The sequence below is a fragment of the Puma concolor genome, chromosome A1, assembly GCF_028749965.1.
Source record: "Puma concolor isolate L17-30 chromosome A1, mPumCon1.1.hap2, whole genome shotgun sequence".
NCBI classification, from domain to species: Eukaryota; Metazoa; Chordata; class Mammalia; order Carnivora; family Felidae; genus Puma; species Puma concolor.
The window spans coordinates 204897477-204917727 of NC_141667.1; positions in this window are offsets into that span (position 1 = coordinate 204897477).

Consider the following 20251-nt stretch of genomic DNA (forward strand, 5'->3'; position numbering starts at 1 on the left):
ACACATTCTTACCATATGTTTCAGTAATTATGCTCCTTAGTATTTACCTAAAGGAGTTGAAAATTTATGTACACACAAAAATCTGCACAGGGATGCTTGTAGCAGCTTTATTCATAATTGCCAAACTTTGGAAGAAACTGAGATGTCCTTCAGGTTATGAAAGGATAAAGAAACCATGGTACATCCAGACACTGGCATATTATTTAGCACTAAAAAGAAATGAGCTATCAAACCATGAAAAGAAATGGAGGAAACTTAAATGCATATTAATAAGTGAAATTACTGAGGTGCCTGGGGGGCTCAGTCGGTTAAGCACCCAACTCTTGGTTTCAGCTCAGGTCATGATCTCACGGTTTGTGGGTTGGAGACCCATGTCTGGCTCTGCGCTGACAGCTGCGGAGCCTGCTTGGGATTCTGTCTCCCTCTCTTTCTGCTCCTCCCCTGCTCACTCTCTATCTCTCTCTCTACATAAATGAATAAACATTAAAAAAAAATAAGTGAAATTACTAAGCCAGTCTGAAAAGCCAACACACGATATGATTTCAATTATATGACATTCCATAAACGGCAAAAATATGGAAACACCTAAAAGATCAGTGGTTGCCAGGGGTTGGAGGGAGACAGAGATAGGTAGGGAAGCACGGAGGATTTTGAAAGCAGTGAAACTATTCTATGTGGTACAGTAACACTGAATACATCATATACATTTATCAAAATCCATCCATAGAACACCAAGACTGAATCCTAATGTTTACTACGGACTTTGGGGGAGAATAATTTGCCAGTGTAGGTTCATCCATTATAACAAGCGTACCACTCTGGTATAGGGTGGTGATAATGGAGGAGGCTGTGCATATGTTGTGTCAGGAAGCATATGGGAACTCTCTGTACTTTCCATTCAATTTTGCTCTGCACCTAGAAGTGCTCTAAAAAGTAGTCTTCTTTTAAATAATGAAATATTGATTTTAATTTGATATAGCATTCTTACTGCTTTATTTTCTTTAAAACTTATAATAAAAACACACATTATATGATGTATTCATTTCACTTTTTAAATTTATATTTCTACTTATCTTGACCTCTAAGCTGCAAAAGTAACTCTGGACTCTGCTTCAAATTAATTATTCAGTTTCTGGTAATATTTAGTGCCAATTAGTCTTTAATGTTTCAAACTAGAAAAAAATCTCCTGTTTTAAGCAAATTTTTACACTTTCGCCATTTTATCTTTCTACACTTTCCTTAAACAGGAAAATAAGTCATGAGAGCTTTACTGTAATGGTTTTAATTTTAACCTAAACAACACTAAAATCACTAAAACAATATACACGATATAATTTTTTTTATCCCTTGATATTTTAAATTGATAGTTCTCCCTGTTTTTTCTTAAAGCATCACAGTTCATTCTTTCTACCATTTTCTGTTATATCATTGCCCCATGACATTTTAATATGCAGATTGTAACTTTAACTCATGCCTCATCCATGTAATGAGATTATTGCTATTGCTAGTTCAATAAGATTTTTAAAAAGATTCTGCAGAACTGTTGTCCATTAAAATCCTACCTACTAATCTCATAACTTGGTGGGGAGGAGGGGTAGACATGTTTGATTACTTGCAAACTAGGCAGAATGAATCATTCTGAGTTATATGCCATATGCCAAGGTCTTTATTTAGTATGCTCAAAAAAGTGTTCATTAAAGATAACTACTCTGCAGAACTAGAAAGGTTTTCAGCAGATAAAGTCCTGTCTGCACAATACAGAACAGGCAATCAGGATGATGTGACATTGATGTTTCTCCTATTTGTTTTCTGTCACACTGAAAATATATTTCACTCTGCTTTTTGCTCAAAAAAAAAAAAAAGGGCAATGGTATCACTGAAAGAATGTATATGATAATTAAACAGCTGTATATATCATGTCTTCTACTTTCATTTTGAATGATGAACAAAATGTTGTCTGGAAACAACAGGAAGATTTAAGAAATGGAGGGAAGAAATGTTTTATACATCCTGCTGTAGCCAGATGTTTCTTGGCTTGGTTAGAGACAATTCAGTTATTCTTTATTCTTTCATTTATTCATTCATTGAATGCCTAGGATTTGGTAACTTATGCTCTATGTTCTACAGAATATAAAGAATATGAAGATATGGTACCTGATCTCGAGGGAATAACAATCTAGTTGTAGAAATAGGAATGTAAAAGTTGTGTACTAAAATATTTATAATAGATGAGTGTAGACTACACGGTTGGCACACACACAAGAAATCATGAAGGACGAAAGGATTGTGATAAAGGGGAGGTAGTTATTTAAGGCAGAGAGAACATAGCAAAACATCCGTCAAATTTGTGTTTAGGAAGTATAAAATAATTCACGGAGCTGGAACTAGTGTGGCATGAAAAGGAAAGCTGAGAAATAATGTGAGCAATGTAGGCAGGGTACAGATTGTAAAGACATTTATGTGCCAGACCTTCTTCTGCACAGCGAAGGAAACCATCAACAAAACCAAACAGCAATCTACTGAGAAAATATTTGCAAATCATAAACTCAATAAGGGGTTAATATCCAAAATAAAGAATTTCTACAACTCAATACCAAGAAAGAAAGGAAGAAAGAAAGAAAGAAAGAAAGAAAGAATCCAATTAAAAAAGTGGGCAGAGGATCTGAATAGACAGTTTTCTAAAGACATAGAGACGGCCATCATACACATGAAAAGATGCTCAACATCATTAATTATCAGGGAAATGCAAATCAAAACCACAATACCTTACATCTGTCAAAATGGCTACAATAAAAAGACAAAAAATAACAAGTGCTGATAGGGACGTGGAGAGAAAGGAACACTACTGCACTGTTGATGGGAGTGTAAACTTGTACAGCTACTGTGGAAAATAGTATGGAGTTTCCTCAGAAAATTAAAAATGGAATCACCATATGATCCAGTAATTCCACTACTGGATCTTTATCCAAAGAAAACAAATACTAGTTTGAAAAGATATAGGCATCCCTGTGTTTATTGCATTATTTACAATAGCCAAGATAGGGAAACAAGTCCAAGTGTCCCCTGACAGATGAGTGGATAAAGAAGTGTTATATATATATATACAATGGAATAGTACTAAGCTATAAAAAGGAATGCGACTTTTGCCATTTGCAACAATATGGATAGATTTTGAGGGTGTAATGGTAAGTGAAATAAATCAGTCAGCCAAAGACAAAAGCCATATAATTTCACTCATATGTGGAATTTAAGAAACAAAACAAATGAACAAAGAAAAAAAGAGACCAACAAACAAAAAACCAGCCTCTTAAATACAGAGAACAAACCGGTGCTTGCCAGAGGGGAGGTGAGCGAAGGGATGGGTTAAATAGGTGAAGGGGATTAAGGGTATACTCGTTTTGAGGAGCACTGAGAAATGTGTAGAATTGTGGAATAATTATATTGACTACCTGAGACTAATATAACACTGGATGTTAATTATACTTGAAAAAATAGAGAACATTTCTCTAGGCAATGGGTAGTCTTTGGATGATTTTAAGCAAAGTGGAACTTGTGAATTTAAAAGAATCTATTTAAGGAGATAACATAGAACACTTGAAAAATGATTTTATATTACTTTGAGTCTTTTTAGGATTACTGTTGACTCATACAAAATATCTGTAGAATAATAATGAAAGATCAAAAGCTAACAATCGACCCATCCTTATGCTTTCTCTTGAAGAGACTGGTGAACCAGCCTTAAAAGGATGCATAATTAAAATGTTGCCTGTACTAACATTGGCAGATAAAATCAGGACACCCAGTTAAAATTGAATTTCAGAGAAGCATTGAATATTTCATGGTATAATTATGTACTAAATAGTTTGTGGGACATATTTATATTAAAAGAGTAGTAATTGCTGTTTATCTGGAATTCAAATTTATCTGGGCAACCTCATCCAGAACACAGTTTTATATGGGGTGAATGCTGCTGCTGCCATGAGAGTTCCAGAAGATTCCCCATTTCTCTCTTCCTATGCTAATGGTTCAATGTGAATATTTATGGGGAATAGATATAATGGGGGATACCCAATTAGCATCTAAAAACCTGGAAGATAGCCTCATGCCTGAAGGAGACAGATCTAGATGATTGGACAAGTTTTCAGTTTTATGCAAGTAGAGGCAAAGTTGGCAACTTCCTTGCAGATGAGAATCTCTAGGCAAGAAGAAGATACATATTCTTATTCCTTCACTGTGTGTTCTGTAGGTCGTTGACATATATAAAAATGCTTTCCAAGAATTTTCATTGATTTTTTAATTTGTTTATATTTTTGTAAGCCAGGGCAGTGATATAATTATGAATACGGAACCAGCCTGTTTTCCTTGCAATGCTAGCTCATTCTACTAATGAGAAATTCACCTTAGAGAATTGTTGTATTAGTTATTATACATAAACACCTTAGAACAGTGCCAGAAATCTAGTAAGTACTCAATAACTGTTACCTAATTTATTAATGTATTGGTAGATACATGAGCATTTGGGCTGTCAGAGAGTGTAATACGAAGAAAGATGGCCTGATGCCATATCTCCTTGGACAATTCAGTAATGGGAGACAACAAGATTCTGGATTGGCTTAAATAAATATAGTAGAGCTTTTAGTCATTTGACCTTAAAACTCTTAACTGATACAGGAATATATTTTATTTAATACGTTTAGACAGTTTATTTAATAAATAAGTTAATTTAATAAATACCATGAAAGCAAAGGTCAGTTGCAAAATAGTTGAAGGTGGGGTCATTGCTAGCTTAATATTTAATGCTAAGTTTTTAGTCATTAAATAAATAATAAATTTGGCTAATTATGTGGTAGCCATTTCTAAATAAAATATGTACTTGTTTTAATAAACGCATCAATATCATTAGTGCTTATAAAACTAGTAATAAAAACAAATTTATTTTATAAAGTATAGTATCCAGAACATCAGGAATTTTCCATCTGGGGTTATATCACACACCCATGTATACATTCCACCAGCTCAGATGATACTTCAGCTTAATTCTATTAAAACAATTATCATTACACAAAGAGGTTTGAAGAGCTGAAAAATCTGTTGCTAGTATAAGAACATGGAAAATGCAACGACTTTGGCATCATTTTACTCATAGAAAGAAGTCCACTTAATCCCTTACGTTTGTTTTCCAAGAGGCTATACCTTCATCATAATAGTGTTAAGCCAAGGGGAGAAAACCCGCATGCTAAGAAAGAATCTATTCGTGTAAGTGAAGGACATCTACTTGTTCTTTCCTTACCCTCTGCCTCCCCTCACCTTAATGATAGATTTATATTTTTATGACTTACATGATAAAAATCCAATTCCTTCCATTTTTAATTTAAAGTCTAATTGCTATATAAAACTGTATTAGTTTCATGTGCACAATATAGTGATTTGATATTTGTAAATATTTCAAAATGATCACAATAGGTCTAGTTAACTAACACCTGTCAGCATGCATAGTTATAATTTTTATTTCTTGTGATAAGAGTGTTTAAGATCTACTCTTTAAGCAACTTTTAAATATGCACCCCAGTATTATTAACTATAGTCACCATGCTATACATTATACCACCATATTTATTTTATAACTGGAAGTTTATACCCTTTGACCATCTTCACCCTTTTAGCCCACTTCCTCTCCCCCCAACCTCTGGTAACCATCAATCTAGTTTCTGTATCTACAAGTTTGTTTTCTTTGCTTGTTTGTTTTTCAGATTCCACATATAAGTGAGATAATATGGCATTTTTCTTTCTCTGTGATTTATTTCATTTAGCATAATGCCCTCTGTGTCCAACATATTGTCACAAATGGCAAGTTTTCTTCTTTTTTATGGCTAAATTATATTTTCCTTATCCATTCATCTATCAGTGACACTTAGGTTGCTTCCATGTCTAAGCTACTGTAAATCATGCTTCAATAAACATGGGGGTGCATATATCTTTTTGAGTTAGTGTTTTCATTTCCCTCAGATAAATCAAGAAGTGAGATTGATGGATCACATGGTAGTTGGTAACTATTCTATTCTTAATTTTTTGAGGAAACTCCATATTGTTTTCCACAGTGGGTGTACCAATTTACATTCCCACCAACAGTGCACAAAGGTTTCCCTTTCCCCACATTTTCATAATTTCTTTCACTATGAAATTCCCTACATCTTATTTTTGTCTTACTTTGCTGCCCAAGTCTTCTAGATAGTTGTTAATCTTCCTCTGGAAAATTTTCCTCTCTGTTGTAAAGCCCTTGAACAGCATCAGCACCATGCATTTATTCAGCTATAACCTTAAAATGTTGGCATCCAACTGTATCTCTAAATGCTGCTGCTTAACCTAACAGGTCCTGAAAGGATCACCTTATATTAGGTATTCCTTGTCAGATTCGTATCTTGAGCTTTTGTTCTTCCAAATAAAGAAGAAAAAAAAGGGGAAAAAAAAGGAATTTTCCTACAGTTCTCAAAAGTGTGGCCCAAAACTTTCAGTTTTCACCTTTATGAAGAATTTTCAAGTTGAGTGAATAACATGGTGAATCCTTGTCCTTTTTTCCTAATGAAGAATATGAAACTGAGTGAGTAGGCTACCACTATTATAACTTTACCCCAATACAAAATGGCCGTCTTGGCACACTACATCTCTTACTAAGGCTGATGCTACACTCAAATTAGCATTTTATGCCTTTGTTATTACCCCAAATTTCACGTTATTTTTTCAACTTTGTTGAGATATAATTGACAAATAAAGCTGCAATATATTTAAAGTGTATAGTGTGATAATTTTATATAGGTATATATTATTAAAGGCTTCCCATAATTAAGTTAATTAACACATCCATCACCTTATATGTTTATCTTTTCTTTTTCTCTTAAGTTCTCTTAGCAAATTTCAATTACACAGTATTATATAATTCCATATATGGTAATATCAACTACAGTCACCATGCTATACATCAGATCCTCAAACCTTACTCATATTATAATTGAAAAGTTTGTACCCTTTTACCAAACTCAACCCATTTCTACCATCCTCTAGCCCCTGGAAACCACTTTTCTACTTTGTTTCTATAAGTTCAGTCTTTTTTCTTTTCCCACATATCATGGAGACCATACATTATTTGTCTTTGTCTGGTTTATTTCACTTAGCATATAGCTCTCTAGAATTATCCACTTTGTCACAAAGGACAGAAACATCTTCTTTTTTAAGGCGGAATAATATTCTATTATATATATATATATATAGACAATGGAAGAATAAGTATGGGATGAATTTATCCAAGGATACAGTATGTTGTATATAAATACACAGAAGAAAAGGATGTGAAGACACCAGAGTACAATACTCTTTCTTCATACCTAGACAATACTTTCATAAGATTTTTTGTTCTTTTTGATAAAAGACTTTGTCCTATTTCATAATAGTTCGTGATTTTTCACTGACATGCACATAAAATAAATGTATAAATTGTGGATCTAATTGTAAAGAGCTCCTACATATTTAAGTGATTTTCTATTACTCTGTGTTGGTGTGCAGAATGCAAAAAGAATTTAAAAATAGAATGTGTGTGTGTATATATATATATATATGGAAAGTGTATATATAGCATATAAGATAAATATACATTCCTCACATTTTCTTTTTTTAAATTTTTTAATGTTTATTCATTTTGGAGACAGAGAGAGACAGAGCAGGAGCAGGAGAGGGGCAGAGACAGGGAGACACAGAATATGAAGCAGGCTCCAGGCTCTGAGCTGTCAGCAAAGAGACTGATGCAGCTCTTGAACCCACAGTGAGATGGTGACCTAGCTGAAGTCGGACGCTTAACCAACTGAGCCACCCAGGCTCCCCTATTCCTCACATTTTCTTGATCCACTCATCCATCAATGGACATTTAGGTTGTTTCCATATCTCAGCTATTGTGAATAATGTTCCAGTGAACATGAGAGTACAGGTATCTCTTTGAGATAATAATTTCATTTCCTTTGGATATATATGCAGAAGAGGGATTTCTGGATCATGTGTTATTTCTATTATCAATTTCTTGAGAAATCTGCATATTGTTTTCCATAGTGGATTTACCAATTTACATTCTTACCAAGAGAGTACACGGGCTCCCTTTTCTCCGCAGTTTTGCCAGCATTTGTTATTTCTTGTCACTTTGATAATAAACATCCTAAGAGGTGTGAGACAATATCTCATTATGATTTTGATTTACATTTCCTTAATGATTAGTGATATTGAGCACCTTTTAATGTATCCATTAACCATTAGTTCTTTCAGAAAACGTTGATTCAGATCTTTTGCTCATTTTTCAAAGGAGTTATTTGGTTTTTGCTATTGAGTTGGATAAGTTCCTTGTTTTTTTAGCTCACAGCCACAAACTGCGAGATCATGACCTGAGCCCAAGTCGGATGCTCAACTGACTGAGCCACCCAGGCGCCCCCTTGTGTAGTTTAGATCTCAACCCCTTAGTGGATATGTGGTTTGCAAATATTTTCTCTCATTCCATATGTTGCTTTTCCATTTTTTTTTTGCATGTTTTCCTTTGCTGTGGAGAAGTTTTCTACTTTGGTGAAGTCTCACTTATTTTAAAGTTTTCTTGCCTTTGCTTTTAGTGCCAAATCCAAAAACTCATTGCCAAGACTCATATCAAGAAAATTACTCTCTATGTCTTCTAGGACTTTTATGTTTGCAGGTCTTATGTTGAAAATTTTAATCCACTTTGAGTTGAGTTTTGTGTATGAGATAAAATGGGGGTCCACTCTTGTTCTTTTGCAAGTGATCCAGTTTTCCCACCACCATTTGTTAAAGAGACTATCCTTTCTCCATTGTATATTCTTGGCTCTGTTGTCAAAAATTAATTGACCATATATAGGCATGAGTATATTTCTGGTCTTTCTACTCTGTATTATTGATCTACGTGTCTGTTTTTGTGTCAATACCATATTGCTTTAATTACTGTAGCTTTGCAATATAGCTTGAAATAAAGAAGTGTAATGCTTCCAGCTTTGTTCTTTCTCAAGAATGCTTTGTGTGTTTAGCATCTATTGTGATTTAACACAAATTTTAGCATTGTTTGTTTCACTGCTGTGAAAAATACTATTGGAATTTTTATATGGATTTTATTAAGTTTCTAGATTACTTTGAGTAGTATGAACAACTTCATGATATTAATTTTTGAATCCATAAACATGGAACACATTTCCATTTACTTGTATCTTCAATTTCTTTCTATGTCTTATAGTTTTAAGTGTATGGATCTTTCACCTCCTCAGTTAAATTTATTTCTAAGTTTTTTACTGCTTTTGATGCTACTGTAAATGGGATTGTTTTCTTAATTTCTCTTTCCAAAAATTCACCATTAGTATATAGAAACACAAATGATTTTATATAGTGATTTTGTATTGTTTACTAAATTCATTAGTTCTTTATTTAAGACCAGTAATCAAAAAGAATTTATTTCTCTCCTGTAATTTAATTCAGTCATTAACATATACATGACCACTAATGGATTCAATTATATATTTTTTAATGTTTACTTATTTTTGAGAAAGAGAGAGAGAGAGAGAGAGCACGGGCAGAGGAGGGAAAGAAAGAGAGGGAGACACAGAATCTGAAGCAGGCTCCAGGCTCTGAGCTGTCAACACAGAGCCCAATGTGGGGCTTGAACCCACAAACCACAAGATTATGACCTGAGCCAAAGTCGTACCCTTAAATGACTGAGCCACCCAGGTGTCCCTCAATTATCTTTATTAACCTATCAATATTACCAACATTACATTTTATACATAATACCTAGTTGTCTTCTCAAAAGGATCTACCTTAGTATATCATATTAATAATAAAAAGCCAAGTAAGATGGCTAAACTTCAACCTAGGGTTTTAATATTCTCTGGACAAGGCAAGCTAGAAAGTCAATCACTTTATACACATCAGAGTAGTGTTCTAAAATAACTAGGCAGCTGCTACACTTTTAAGCATGGAAAGAAAAAAAAAACCTTTCATTTTGGTCTTTTTGTGTTCTAGCAAATTATATTTTCAAGTAACAGCAACAATGATATCATAAAAAGTGCTCAGCTTTTTAAATTTCTGAGTTTCATTACAAATGAAAATAGTGGTAGAGAACTTACCAAACTCAAGACAGAGGAAGATGGCGGTGTAGGTGGATGCTGGACTCGCTGCGTCCTGCTGACCACTTAGATTCCACCCACATCTGCCTAAATAACACAGAAAACTGCCAGAAGACTAACAGAATGGGTTCTCGAGAGCCAAGCATAGACTAGAGGCCCACAGAAGAGGATAGGAAGGGCGGAGGGGCGGTGCACACTATATGGACTGGAGGGAGGGAGCCGGGGCGGTGGAGGGGCAGCCCGCCCTGCAAGGCAGATCCCCAGACTCTGGCTTGCAAAAGTGGAGGGGCCAGATGGAGTGTGTTCTGACAGCCAGCGGGATTTAATATCTGGAATGTTATAAGTCAACAGCTCTGCTCAGAAAGTGGGAGGGCTGAAGGACAACGGGAGGGAGAGTTGTTGAGCCCTGGAGGACAAAACTCAGCTTGGTGGGGAACAAAGGCGCTCGCCAGCACCATCTCCCTCGCCCATCCCCCAGCCAAAATCCCAAAGGGAACCAGTTCCCGTTCCGGAACTTGCTTGCACCGGGCAAACACCCAACGCTGTGCTTCGGTGGATCCATCCCTCCAAGGGGTCTGCCCCCCTCCCAGTGCCACAGGGCGCCTTCCGAAGTGGACCACCAAAGGCAAAGTGAGCTGAGTCTGCCCCTCCTGCCATGTGCACCTTGCGGATCCACCCCAGCTAATACGCCAGATCCCATTGAAGCAGCACCACAAGCCTGGCAGTGTGCAAGTAGTCCAGACAGAGGGCACACCACTCCACAGTGAGTCCTGCCCCTAGGAGAGGGGAAGATAAGGGACACACCAGTCTGACTGTGGCCCCAGCAGTGGGCTGGGGGCAGACATCAGGTCTGACTGTGGCCCCACCCATCAATGCAAGTTAATCCAGACAGCACAGGGGAAGAGCCCTGCAGTTGTGCGCCACTCTAGGGACTATCCAAAATGACAAAACGGAAGAATCCTCCTCAAAGAAACGTCAGGAAGTAGCGCCAGCTAACGAACTGATCAAAAACGATTTAAGCAATGTAACAGAAAATGAATTTAAAATAATAGTTATAAAACTAATTGCTGGGCTTGAGAAAGTATAGAGGGCAGCAGAGAATCTATTACTACAGAGATCAAGGGACTAAGAAACAGTCAGGAGGAGCTAAAAATACTATAAATGAGCTGCAAAATAAAATGGAGGCGACCACAGCTCGGATTGAAGAGGCAGAGGAGAGAAAAGGTGAATTAGAAGATAAAATTATGGAAAAAGAGGAAGCTGAGAAAAAGAGAGAGAAAAAAATCCAGAAGTATGAGGGGAGAATTAGAGAACTCAGTGACACAATTAAACGCAAAAATATACACATAATTGGGATTCCAGGGGAGGAAGAGAGAGGGAAAGGTGCTGAAGGTGTACTTGAAAAAAATAGCTGAGAACTTCCCTGATCTGGGGAAGGAAAAAGGCATTGAAATCCAAGAGGCACAGAGAACTCCCTTCAGATGAAACTGGCAAAATACAAGGGTAAAGAGAAAATTCTGAAAGCAGGTAGGGATAAACATGCTCTTAACATATAAAGGGAGACCGATAAAACTAGTGATGGATCTATCTACTGAAACTTGGCAGGCCAGAAAGGAATGGCAGGAAATCTTCAATGTGATGAACAGAAAAAATATGCAGCCAAGAATCCTTTATCCAGCAAGTCTGTCCTTTAGAATAGAAGGAGAGATAAAGGTCTTCCCAAACAAACAAAACCTGAAGGAATTCATCACCACTAAACCAGCCCGACAAGAGATCCTAAGGGGGATCCTGTGAGACAAAGTATCAGAGACATCACTAGAAGCATCACAATGCATCACAAGCATCACTACAGACATCACAATGACTCTAAACCCATTGTTTTCTATAATAACACGGAATGTAAATGGACTAAATGCTCCAACTAAAACACATAGGGTATCAGAATGGATTAAAAAAAACAAGACCCATCTATTTGCTGTCTACAAGAGACTCATTTTAGACCTGAGGACACCTTCAGATTGAAAGTGAGGGGGTGGAGAACTATCTATCATGCTACTAGAAGTGAAAAGAAAGCTGGAGTAGCCATACTTATATTAGACAAACTATACTTTAAATTAAAGGCTGTAACAAGAGATGAAGAAGGGCATTATATAATAGTTACAGGGTCTATCCACCAGGAAGAGCTAACAATTAAAAATGTCTATGCGCCGAATACCGGAGCCCCAAATATATAAAACAATTACTCACAAACATAAGCAACCTTATTGAGAAGAATGTGGTAATTGCAGGGGACTTTAACACTCCACTTACAGAAATGGATAGATCATCTAGACACAGGATCAATAAAGAAACAAGGGCCCTGAATGATACATTGGATCAGATGGATTTGACAGATATATTTAGAACTCTGCATCCCAAAGCAACAAAATATACTTTCTTCTCGAGTGCACATGGAACATTCTCCAAGATAGATCAGATACTGGGTCACAAAACAGCCCTTCATAAGTTTACAAGAATTGAAATTATACCATGCATACTTTCAGACCACAATGCTATGAGGCTTGAAATCAACCACAGAAAAAGTCTGGCAAACCTCCAAAAGCATGGAGGTTAAAGAACACCCTACTAAAGAATGAGTGGGTCAACCAGGCAATTAGAGAAGAAATTAAAAAATACATGGAAACAAACGAAAATGAAAATACAACAATCCAGACGTTTTGGGATGCAGCGAAGGCAGTCCTGAGAGGAAAATACATTGCAATCCAGGCCTATCTCAAGAAACAAGAAAAATCCCAAATACAAAATCTAACAGCACACCTAAAGGAAATAGAAGCAGAACAGCAAAGGCAGCCTAAACCCAGCAGAAGAAGAGAAATAATAAAGATCAGAGCAGAAATAAACAATAGAGAATCTAAAAAAACGGTAGAGCAGATCAACGAAACCAAGAGTTGGTTTTTTGAAAAAATAAACAAAACTGACAAACCTCTAGCCAGGCTTCTCAAAAAGAAAAGGGAGATGACCCAAATAGATAAAATCATGAAGGAAAATGGAATTATTACAACCAATCCCTCAGAAATACAAACAATTATCAGGGAATACTATGAAAATTTATATGCCAACAAACTGGACAGCCTGGAAGAAAAGAACAAATTCGTAAACACCCACACTCTTCCAAAACTCAATCAGGAAGAAAGAGAAAGCTTGAACAGACCCATAACCAGCGAAGAAATTGAATCGGTTATCAAAAATCTCCCAACAAATAAGAGTCCAGGACCAGATGGCTTCCCAGGGGAGTTCTACCAGACATTTAAAGCAGAGATAATACATATCCTTCTCAAGCTATTCCAAGAAATAGAAAGGGAAGGGAAACTTCCAGACTCATTCTATGAAGCCAGTATTACTTTGATTCCAAAACCAGACAGAGACCCAGTAAAAAAAGAGAACTACAGGCCAATATCCCTGATGAATATGGATGCAAAATATCTCAATAAGATACTAGCAAATCGAATTCAACAGCATATAAAAAGAATTATTCACCATGATCAAGTGGGATTCATTCCTGGGATGCAGGGCTGGTTCAACATTCGCAAATCAATCAACGTGATACATCACATTAACAAAAAAAAAGAGAAGAACCATATGATCCTGTCAATCGATGCAGAAAAAGCATTTGACAAAATTCAGGATCCTTTCTTAATAAAAACTCTTGAGGCAGTCAGGATAGAAGGAACATACTTACACATCATAAAAGCCATTTATGAAAAGCCCACAGCTAATATCATCCTCAATGGGGAAAAACTGAGAGCTTTCTCCCTGAGATCAGGAACACGACAGGGATGCCCACTCTCACCGATGTTGTTTAACATAGTGTTGGAAGTGCTAGCATCATCAATTAGACAACAAAAGGAAATCAAAGGCATCAAAATTGGCAATGATGAGGTCAAGCTTTCACTTTTTGCAGATGACATGATATTATACATGGAAAAACCTGATAGACTCCACCAAAATCTGCTAGAACTGATACATGAATTCAGCAAAGTTGCAGGATACAAAATCAATGTACAGAAATCAGTTGCATTCTTATACACGAATAATGAAGCAACAGAAAGACAAATAAAGAAACTGATCTCATTCACAATTGCACCAAGAAGCATAAAATACCTAGGAATGAGCCTAACCAAAGATGTAAAATATCTATATGCTGAAAACTATAGAAAGCTTATGAAGGAAATTGAATAAGGTATAAAGAAATTGAAAAACATTCCGTGCTCATGGATTTGGAAGAATGAATATTGTTAAAATGTCCACCCAAAGCTATCTACAAATTCAATGCAACCCCATTCAAAATTGCACCAGCATTCTTCTCAAAGCTAGAACAAACAATCCTAAAATTTGTATGGAACCACAAAAGACCCCAAATAGCCAAAGTAATTTTGAAGAAGACCAAAGCAGGAGGCATCACAATCCCAGACTTTAGCCTCTACTACAAAGCTGTAATCCTCAAGACAGCATAGTATTGGCACAAAAACAGACACATAGACCAATGGAATATAATAGAAACCCCAGACCTAGACCCACAAAAGCATGGCCAACTAATCTTTGACAAAGCAGGAAAGAACTTCCAATGGAAAACAGACAGTCTCTTTAACAAATGGTGCAGGGAGAACTGGACAGCAACATCAGAAGGATGAAACTAGACCACTTTCTCACACCATGCACAAAAACAAACTCAAAATGGATAAAGGACTTGAATGTGAGACATGAAACCATCAAAACACTAGAGGAGAAAGCAGGAAAAGACCTCTTTGACCTCAGCCGCAGCAATTTCTTACTTGACATATCCCCAAAGGCAAGGGAATTAAAAGCAAAAATGAACTATTGGGACCTCATCCAGATAAAAAGCTTCTGCGCAGCAAAGGAAATAATCAACAAAACTAAAAGGCAACCAACGGAACAGGAAGATATTTGCAAATGACATATCGGACAAAGGGCTAGTATCCAAAATCTATAAAGAGCTCACCAAACTCCACACCCGAAAAAACAAATAATCCAGTGAAGAAATGGGCAGAAAACATGAATAGACACTTCTCTAAAGAAGACATCCAGATGGCCAACAGGCACATGGAAAGATGTTCAACGTCACTCCTCATCAAGGAAATATAAATCAAAATCACACCAAGATAGCACCTCACACCAGTCAGAGTGGCTAAAATGAACAAATCAGGACACTATAGATGCTGGAGAGGATGTGGAGAAATGGGCACCCTCTTGCACTGTTGGTGGGAATGCAAATTGGTGCAGCCACTCTGGAAAACAGTGTGGAGGTTCCTCAAAAAATTCAAAATAGACCTACCTATGACCCAGCAATGGCACTGCTAGGAATTTACCCAAGGGATACAGGAATGCTGATGCATAGGGGCACTTGTACCCCAATGTTTATAGCAGCACTCTCAACAGTAGCCAAATTATGGAAAGAGCCTAAATGTCCATCAACTGATGAATGGATAAAGAAATTGTGGTTTATATACACAATGGAATAGTACTTGGCAATGAGAAAGAATGAAATATGGCCTTTTGTAGCAACGTGGATGGAACTGGAGAGTGTTATGCTAAGTGAAATAAGTCATATAGAGAAAGACACTACCATATGTTTTCAATCTTATGTGGATCCTGAGAAACTTAACAGAAGTCCATGGGGGAGGGGAGGAAAAAAAAAAAAAGAGGTTGGAGAGGGAGAGAGCCAAAGCATAAGAGACTCTTAAAAACTGAGAATAAACTGAGGGTAAATGGGGGGTGGGAGGGCAGGGAGGGTGGGAGATGGGTATTGAGGAGGGCACCTTTTGGGATGAGCACTGGGTGTTGTATGGAAACTAATTTGACAATAAATTTGATATTAAAAAAAAAAGAACTTACCAAACTTAATACCTGAATAACAAATAATCCCATGAAGAAATGGTCAGAACGTGAATAGACACTTTTTCAAAGAAGACATCCAGATGGCCAAAAGACACATGAAAAGATACTCAACCTCACTCACCATCAGGGAAATACATATCAAAACAACACTGAGATGTGACCTCACACCAGTCAGAGTGACTAAAATGAACAACTCAGGAAACTACAGATGCTGGTGAGGATGTGGAGAAATGGAAACCCTCTCCCATTGTTGGTGGGAATGCAAACTGGTGCAGCCACTCTGGAAAACAGTGTGGAGGTTCCTCAAAAAATTAAAAATAGAACTACCCCACCACCCAGCAATAGCGCTACTACGAATTTATCCAAGGGATACAGAAGTGCTGATTTATCAAGGCACATGTACCCCAATGTTTATAGCAATGATTTCATCAATAGCCAAATTATGGATAGAGCCTAACTGTCCATTAACTGATGAATTGATAAAGAACATGTGGTTTATACATACAATGGAATACTACTTGGCAGTGAGGAAGAATGAAATCATGCCATTTGCAGCAATGTGGATGGAACCGAAATGTATTATGATAAGTGAAATAAGTCAATCAGAGAAGGACAGATATATGTTTTCACTCATATGTGGATCTTGAGAAACTTAACAGAAGACCATGGGGGAAGGAAAGGGAAAAAAAAAAACAGTTACAAACGGAGAGGGTGGGAGGCAGACCATAAGAGATTCTTTAATACAGAGAAAAAACTGAGGGTGGATGTGTAAGTGATGAATCACGGAAATCTACCCCAAATCCAAGAGCACACTTTACACAGTGTATTTTAGCCAATGTGACAATAAATTATATTTAAAAAAAAAAAAACAAATGAAAATAGTAGTACTGGAGTCTTTTGGGAGGCAAATAGCTAGCAGCTATATTCATCAGTGTAGTTGAACCTCTTTATCGATAACCAGCTCCTATTTATTAGTTCTAATAGTTTCTGGTAGAGTCTTCAGGATTTTCTATGCATAATATATCATATCATTGGCAAACGAGGATAATTTTACTTCTTCCTGTCTGATTTGGATGCTATATATATATATATATATATATATATATATATATATATATATCCTTTTCTTGCCTAATTGCTCCCGCTAGAACTTCCAGTATTATGTTGAGGAAAGTTGTGAGAATGGACATTCTTGTCTGGTTCCTGATCTTGAAGGAAAAGCTTTCAGATTTTCACTGTTGAGTATGATACCTGCTATAGGCTTGTCATATGTGACTTTTATTATACTGAGATATGTTCAATCTATACATAATTTGTTGAGAGTTTTTGTCACGAAAGGATATTGAATTTTCTCAAACACTTCATCTGAGTGTTCATCTGAGTGTTCATATTGAGATGATCATATAGTCTATATCCTCCATTTTATAAATGTTCTGTATCACATTTATTGATTTGCATTGTTAAACTATCCTTTCATTTTTGGCATAAAAGCCTACTTTATCGTGGTTATGGTCCTTTTAATGTATTGATGAATTTGGTTTCCTAATATTTTATTGAGGATTTTGGCATCTATATTCAACAGGGATATTAGCTTATAATTTTCTTTTCTTGTAGCATCCTTTGGTGGCTTTGGTAGTAGGGTAATATTGGTCTTGTAAAATGAGTTTGGAAGTGTTCCCCACTCTTCTTTTGTTTGGAAGAATTTTGGAAAAAATGCTATTATTTTTTCTTTAAATGTTTGGTAGAATTTACCAGTAAAGCCATGTGGTCCTGAACTTTTCTTTTGGGGAGGTTTTTGATTACTGATTTAAGCTCCTTATTAGTAATTGGTCTGTTCAGATTTTCTCCTTTGTTCATGATTCAGTCTTGGTAGGTTGTGTGTTTCTAGAAATGTATCCAATTCTTCCAAGTTGTCAAATTTGTTGGTGTATAATTTTCATTGTAGTTTCTTATCATCTTTTGTATTTCTGTGGTATCATTTGTAATGTACCCTCTTTCATTTCTGATTTATCTATTTGAATCTTCTCTCTTTTTCTCTTGGTGAGTCTAGGTAAAGATTTGTCAGTTTTGTTTTTCTTTTCATAAAACCATTTATTAGTTTCATTGATCTCTTCTATTTTCTTTTTAGCATTTATTTCAATTGTTTCTGTTGATATTTATTTTTTCTTTCCTTCTGCTAACTTTGGGCTTAGTTTATTCTTTCTAGTTCCTTTAAGGTTAAAGTTTCAAGATAGGTTATTTATTTGATATCTTTCTTTTTTCCTAACATAGGCACATATCACTATATGAACTTTTAGAACTGCTTTTGTGGCATCTCATAAGTTTTGGTATGTTGTATTTCCATTTTTATCTGCCTCAAAATATTTCATGATTTCTCTTTTGATTTCTTCTTTGACCCACTGGTTGTTTACAAGCATGTTGTTTAATTTCCATATATTTATGAATTTTCAAGTTTGCATTGATTTCTGGTTTTATACCACACTGGTCATAAAAGATGCTTAGATTTCAATCTTCTCAAATTGTTTGAGTAGTTTTGTGTAGCCTAACATGATCTATCCTGGACAATGTTCCATGTGTACTTGAGAATGTGTATTCTGCTGCTGTTGAATAGGTTGTTCTGTATATATCTGTTAGGTCCATCTGACTAACATGCAGTGTAAGTCCAATGTTTCCTTATTGATTTTCTGTCTGGATGATCTACCCATTGTTGAAAATGGGGTATTGAAATCCCCTGCTACTATTGTATTGCTGTCTATTTTCCCCTTGTAGATCTGTTGATGTTTCCTTTATGTATTTAGGTGTTCTACTGTTAGGTGCATATCATTTACAGTTACTATATCCTCTTAAACAACAGAACACTTTATCATTACATAATGACTTTATTTCTCTCTCTCTGAGATTATTAAATCAGAAGTAGCAGTTGTTATTACTAGCTGAATGCTTCCAATAGCACTTACTATTTTTGTATATTCTTAGCAATGCCCAAGAAAATAGAAGTGATCAATATTATCGTTTCTAAACATAATTTGACATAAAAGTTAAGCACCTACTAAGGTGATTTGCTTTTATTTTTCTATTCTTAAACATCACACCTACTTCAATTCACTTTTGTTTAAAGGAAAATTGGTTAAAGTAGAATATCCACAGAGCATTATAAGAGCATATTAAACGTAGCAGTAATGACAGTGCCTATAGGAGAAATTCTAATGATGACAATATTTTTTGTGAAACTAGATGTAAAAGAAAGGATTTATGATTTATTTATTAAGGAATTATAAATTAGGAATTTCAACTTGAAAACATGAATTATTTTTCTATTTCTAAAAGAGGTTTTAAGCTCAAAATGTTCAAAGTAACTTTAAATCTTTCCCCTCACAGCTGACATTTCTCCAATATTTTCTTTCTTGGCTAAAGGTATCATCATACACCCATATCACAAATAAAAACTTCATAGATATTCTTGAGGCCTTTCTGTTCACATCCCACATGAATTGCTCAACAAATTCAGCTTATTTTGCTTTCTAAATATTTGTACTTACTATCTGCCTTTTTAAAACCCTGACATTATAGTCCAAGGCAGTATTATCACTTGCCTAGACTGATGTCCTCTTAACTGGTCCTTCAGTTCTGTTTCACTCAAGTCCTTCTTTTTAAGGGTTCCAGAACTGCCTTTCTAAAACTGATCTGCCCACATTAGCTCTCTGTTCACAAATTGTCAGTGAGGTCTCAAGGCCTGTTAAGAATCTAGATCCTTGGGACATCTGAGTGACTCTGTCAGTTGAGCATCTGACTGAGACTTAGGTCATGATCTCACGGTTCATGGGTTCGAGCCCCGTGTGGAGCCTATGTGAAGATTCACATGGAGACCCAAGTTGGCTTTGTGCTGGTGATGTGGAACCTGCTCGGGATTCTCTCTATCCCTTTCTCTCTACCCCTCCCCCACACTCACATTCTCTCACACGCTCTCTCTCTCTCAAAATAAATAAACTTAAAAAAAAAGATACCATCTTAGAGTCTTCAGTGGTGTCTATATATTACTCCTTTACTTACCAGCACTTTCATGATAAAAAATTTTATTCTGAAGGTAGATTTTACAGAAACAATTTAGATGGCTATGATATGAGTAATACAATTCCATTTTGTTATAGTCTGGTAAACATTTTTATTAATATAAATATATA